Below are 5,950 nucleotides of genomic sequence, written 5' to 3' on the forward strand. Positions count from 1 at the left end.
TGGGGAATTGAGGAAAGCCCTGCAGAGAACTGTGGATCTCTGGGGGGCCCTAGGGAGATGAGGCAAGGCCTGGGGACAAGCTGGGCAGTCCTGGGAAGATGAGGGGAATCCCTGGGAGACCTCTGAAGTCCTGGGGAGGCAAAGCAAGCCCTGGTTTATTTTTCAGAAGCGATTCTTACAGAATCTAATTCTGCTTTTTCATTTAGTCCTATTCAGAATGCAGTTCTGGTAGAATCACAGAATCACAGAATATTAGGGATTAGAAGGGACCTTGAAAGATCATCTAGTCTAATCCCCCTGCTGGAGCAGGAACACCCAGATGAGGTTACACAGGAATATGTCCAGGCGGGTTTTGAATGTCTCCAGAGTAGGAGACTCCACAACTCCCCTGTGCAGCCTGTTCCGGTGTTTTGTCACTCTCACTAAGAAGAAGTTTCTTTTCAAATTTAAGTGGAACCTCTTGTGTTCCAGTTTGAACCCATTACCCCTTGTCCTACCATTGGCTGTCACTGAGAAGAGCCTGGCTCCATCCTTCTGACACTCACCTTTTATATATTTGTAAACATTAATAAGGTCACCCCTCAGTCTTCTCCAAGCTAAAGAGACCCAGGTCCCTCAGCCTTTCCTCATAAAGGAGATGCTCCACTCCCTTAATCATCTCTGTTGCCCTGCACTGGATTCTCTCCAGCAGTTCCCTGTGCTTCTGGAACTGAGGGGCCCAGAACTGGACACAATATTCCAGATGTGGTCTCACCAGGGCGGAGTAGAGGGGAAGGAGAACCTCTCTCGACCTACTAACCACCCCCCTTCTAATACACCCCAGGCCTTCCTGGCCACAAGGGCACAGTGCTGGCTCATGGTCATCCTGCTGTCCACCAGAACCCCCAGGTCCCTTTCCCCTACACTGCTCTCTAATAGGTCATTCCCCAACTTATACTGGAACCTGGGGTTGCTCCTGCCCAGATGCAGGACTCTACACTTGCCCTTGTTATATTTCATTAAATTTTTCCCCGCCCAACTCTCCGGCCTGTTTAGGTCTCGCTGGAAGTTAGGTAGTATGTGTGGTCTTGCTAGAAATACAGTGTAATGCTACAGCATTTTAGTTTTTATAGGAAATTTCAGCATACAATTTTAATAATAATATAGTTACTGCATTTAATGAGCTACATTTTTATACAGCTTAGTATGACATCTATCTTTTTCTATCTATGCCTTAGGAAAATTAAGTTTAAATCCCTACTCAGTCATATTGCAGTTGCATTAGATATAGTAAAAGAGCAGATATTGTCATTTCCAGCAAGGGCCCAGGTGATTGTGGTAAGGGTGGTGGGTGGAGCCTGAGGTATATGAGCCACAGCCTCTCATAATTCTGCTCCTGGGCTGCTCTGATGTTCTCCTGCTCTTTTGTTCCTGTAGTGGTTTGCAGCTTTTGAGGTGTCTGAGGTAGAGAAGCAGAGGCATCTATATGAGGTAAGAGCTTCAGGACCAGTTGAGGTTCAGCAGTGTATGTTATAGGAAGTATGCTTGTAACTGGGTTTGGTCTGGCTTTTACTTTGCTTCGTAGGTGTGTGGGGTTTTTGTTTTGTTGTTTGTTTGTTTTTTCTTATTGCAGATGTTGAAGAGGAACCTGGTGGCTACAGGAAGATTCCTGTTAGTTGATGTGGTGTTTTCTTCTGCTGAGGGTGGAGTAGAAGATGCTCAGCTCACCACAGTCAGTGGGACTGTGACTACAGCTGCCAGTAGCTGGCTGGTTACTGGTTAGTCATGGATGTCAAGAGGATTCTCCAAATCTGGCGTTGGTCTTGTGTGCTGCTCTTCTTTAATACTGTTCAAAAAACAGATGTTCCCACTGTAGCAGCTGGGGACCAAGACGACACAAGAACTGAATTTCTTGTCAGAGTAGTGGCAGTTTCTGGAAGTTATATTTGGGGTGTGCTCACAGTGGTCTTGCTTGTGACTATTGATATTCCCTACCTCCACTACCTTTTAAAAGGAATGAACAGAAATGGTGCCCAAGGTCACCTGAGGAGAGGTGCAAGCTTTGTAACTTCTCTCTGATTGAGCTAGTAATTCCAAAGTTTCAAAAATGCTTGGATGTGGCCAGTGTTGCAGATTTTTCTTTAAAGGAATCCTAAAGCTCATCATGAAGTTCATCTTCATGGTTGGGCTTCCTTCCAACCTAAAACTAATTAGATCTTGTATAATTTTGTTTCTGTCCAGTAATGTAACTTTGGCAGCCCGTGAACTTCTAATTCAGACAAAACCTCCAAGTAGCCACTAGATGGTGCAACAACGCAAGAGAAACATAGGGCAAGGGATGTAGAAATTTGCGATCCTCTGAGAAATAATTCAATGTTTGAATCACTCTGCTACAAAATCGATGTCCCCATCTTTCTTATAGGCTCATTTTAAGCACTGAAAGGCTGCAATGATGTCTCCCTAGACCAGTCTCTTTTCCAGGCTGGACAACCCCAACTCTCTCAGCCTGTGCTCATAGGAGAGGGGCTCCAGCCCTCTGATCATTTTTGTGGCCTCCTCTGGCCCCTCTCCAGCAGGTCCATGTCTTCCCTGTACTGAGGGCTCCAGAGCTGGATGCAGAACTCCAGGTCTTCCCAGAGCAAAGGGACAGATTCACCTCCCTCGACCTGTTGGCCACGTTCCTTTTGATGCAGCCTGAGATACAACTGGCTTTCTGGGCTGCAAGCACACATTGCTGGCTCACGTCCAATCTTTCGTTCACCTTAAGGGCCTTCTTGGCAAGGCTGCTCTCAACCCCTTCATCCCCCAGCCTGTGTGGATACTGGGAGTTGCCCTGACCCAGGTGCAGGGCCTTGTTGAAGCTCATGAGGTTTGCATGGGCTCACTTCTCAAGCTTGTCCAGGTCTCTCTGGATGGCATCCTGTCCTTCAGGTGTGTCAACTGCACAACCCAGCTTGGTGTCACCTGCAAACTTGTGGAGGGTGCACTCGATCCCATGTCTATGTAATTGATGAAGATATTAAATATCTGTGTACAATACAACACAGCGTACGGGTTCACACTTCTGAATTAGCTCGGATTACCTTTGTTCTTATGAGTGCAGTGATCCAGGACAGAAGTGAGAATGCACAGAGGAAGGCAGCATGGTCCTTGTCCAAGACAGGTACTTGCACATTGGCAGTCAGGCACAAGGGGGTTCCAGCCTCCAGTGCAATTTACTTGTCTGACTCTGGTTGTGCAATGCAAGCTCTAGGGGAAAAAAAAAGGTAGGCATATTGTTAAATTGGTGGGAAAGGTCATATATATCTGTCATTGCATCTGAGCAAAGTAAATATAATTCTTCCTGAATTTTGACAGCATTAACAAGACTTACACATCTATAGCTGGAAGGGATTTCCTGGTATCATTTACTCCATTCCCCAGCACCAGCTATTCCTGACAGATGCTTATTTCTTAACAGCTTCCAATGAAGGTAATTCCACAATGACAGAAGGTAGCATGCCCTCATACTACTGCATTCCCCTTCTAACTATAATTTTTTTCTAATTGTTAATGTAAATCTCTCTTGTTACAAATTGATGTAATTGCTTCTTAATTTTATACCTGCACTGGACATAGGCAACAGTTTAATCAACTTCAAGACAACTGAAAATATACTCAGCAGACTACTTTATTTCCCCTTTCCGCTGTTTCCTCTTTTCTTTTTTTTTTTCAGCCTAACTTCCTTCTGTCGTTTCTCAGGACTCAGGATTTCTGAACTGCCTGTCATCTCCATGGCTTTTCTATCAGGTCTCTCTAGCTTTCCATTCTTTTAAAAACATGTCACCCCAAACTGGACTATTCCAAAAGTGGAAGAAAACTCAAGTGCTAAACAGAAGCCCAGAAATTATCTTCTTTGGCCTATGCCCTGTTATTAGCACCTTCCAGGACACCATTTGTCTGTTTTGAAATCCTAACACATAACTGACCCATGCTCAACTTGTGACCCACGTAACCCTGGGTTCTCCTCTGCAGCAAGGACTGTGGCGAGCCCCGTGTGAGGGTCTTGAGCTGACTCTGAGGGACAGGTGAGGGTAGATTGTGTCATGCTGTGACAGCAGAGGAAAGTGCCCTGGGGTCTGTATCCACCAGCCACAATTAGTTTGCACAGAGACCTGGGTGCAATCAGTCCCCAGAGAAAGGCTTGATCCTACCACTGGTTTTATGAGTAAATCCTTGTATTCATTGGATCACTTAATACAACAAAAAATGGACTGAAACAAATGTAAATGGAGTCCACAGGCAAGGCAATGGGGACCAGAGACGTCAGACTCATGCAGGTCAGTTTATACACGTAGATGCAGGGCACGGGTCTCAAGACTGTCATACCTATAGCTTTTACCCTCAGTATGCTGAATAAAATACAGAGAAGAGGGTTCACACCACTAATGGTGTGCCTTTCTTCAGATGTCTTCTCCTTGCCTTGCTTGTTCCTCCGACTTAGCAGAGGAGTCATCCCGGTTACTTAACTGATCTTAAACTGGAGTCACATCTAATCCCCTTTCAGCCTCCCCTACAGCCTGGGAAAGAAAGAACTACCTCCTGAGCTCTGGATTTGCCCCATTTTGAAATAAATGTCTTGGAGACGTAGCATGAATCACCTCCTGAACGTGCGGCCTCTCTCCATTGACCAGCAAGGGAGTCATCAGGACAGCCTTAGGCCAGATGTCCAATTCTTTGATTGCCATGGAAATGCAATCACAATTATTTCGTTAATGATGGGCCAGACTCTCTAGTCCAGCTGATTACTTTTCCAGGAAAGCACTCATAAACTCTTCCATGCATAGTCAAATTCAGTATATGTATGAAAATCGATAAAGTTTAATTTAAATGCTGAATATCCTCTCTGTTCTCTGTCTTCCACACATCCTCTGCCTCTAGCTCTAGTTATCTATAGCAGATTGTCTTTTCCCAGACATTCCTGGCAATACCTCAATAACCAGCAGCTGGGTCACATTCATGGAGTCACAAGAATGAGACAAAGCTATCAGTTAAAAATGAGATCTCCTCTCCCTGGCTTTCACTCAGCCTGGCATAAACTGACAAAGGGATGTCATTTTTTTTTGCCTGGCCACATTTCTCTCAGCACGTAGAAGGAAGTGTAATTTGCTATCACAGCAATTTTTTCCCATTCACACTTGGCTAACCACACTGTATATTTCACACAGATTTTTTCACTCAGCTGCTGCAAGTAGCGGTCCTGAGGTACCAGAAATCAGAGACTATGCTGTCTCAGCCTTTTCAGAAGCCATAGAAATCTATGCTAAAACTATACATGCTTTACTTATCTTATTAAAACAAATGTTTTGGTAGCAAGCTCATGAAATACAAACTGTTGACAGAACGGCTTTGCTGGTAGATTTTTTTGCAGAGTAGCATATGCAATTATACAGTACATCTATATATATACATATATATATATACGTATATATATATATGTATATATATATATGTAATTATTGTTCTGTTTCTGCAGAACTCCATGCAAGAACTGGAAGATCAACATCATTCCCTCAAAAGGGGAATGTTCAGCAGCTACATCTGGGATGCAAACAACTACTCTTATGGTTTGGGTCAGAAGATGTCATTATCCAGAACAGGAACAGAAAGCTATTTTCTCCATCCAAGCTGTGCTTGACAATTTATCTAACACCACCCTTATTTCCATGAAAAGTACTGTACTTTTGCCACTAGTGGACACACAGTTGTCCATTTCTGACACTGAATTGATCTATTAGTTCCAGTGTAACATCATGGGAGAGACAACGGATTGGAAATCATAAGCATGGAAAGGCTTTTGCGTATCTTGCTCTGATATATTTGTATTTTGTAACTGGAAAAGCTAAATTGTGTGAAATTCATTAGGTGATGGCTCCCAGCACCACTAGCTTTTATTACGGCTGAAACCTTTTTGTACGGAAGTTCTGTGCTC

The 5,950-nt window shown here is 44.1% G+C and overlaps 1 long non-coding RNA gene across 1 annotated transcript; it reads right to left on the bottom strand.

The window, feature by feature from the left end:
- Positions 1–1,129: 1,129 nt before the first annotated feature.
- LOC135579104 (uncharacterized) lies at positions 1,130–4,060 on the bottom strand. The gene is made up of 2 exons (XR_010471561.1): positions 3,063–4,060; positions 1,130–2,978 (listed from the first exon to the last, which is right to left on the bottom strand). It is a non-coding gene; the product is annotated as an uncharacterized LOC135579104 (long non-coding RNA).
- Between the last annotated feature and the right edge of the window lie 1,890 nt (positions 4,061–5,950).

The sequence above is a fragment of the Columba livia genome, chromosome 3, assembly GCF_036013475.1.
Source record: "Columba livia isolate bColLiv1 breed racing homer chromosome 3, bColLiv1.pat.W.v2, whole genome shotgun sequence".
Lineage (NCBI taxonomy): Eukaryota > Metazoa > Chordata > Aves > Columbiformes > Columbidae > Columba > Columba livia.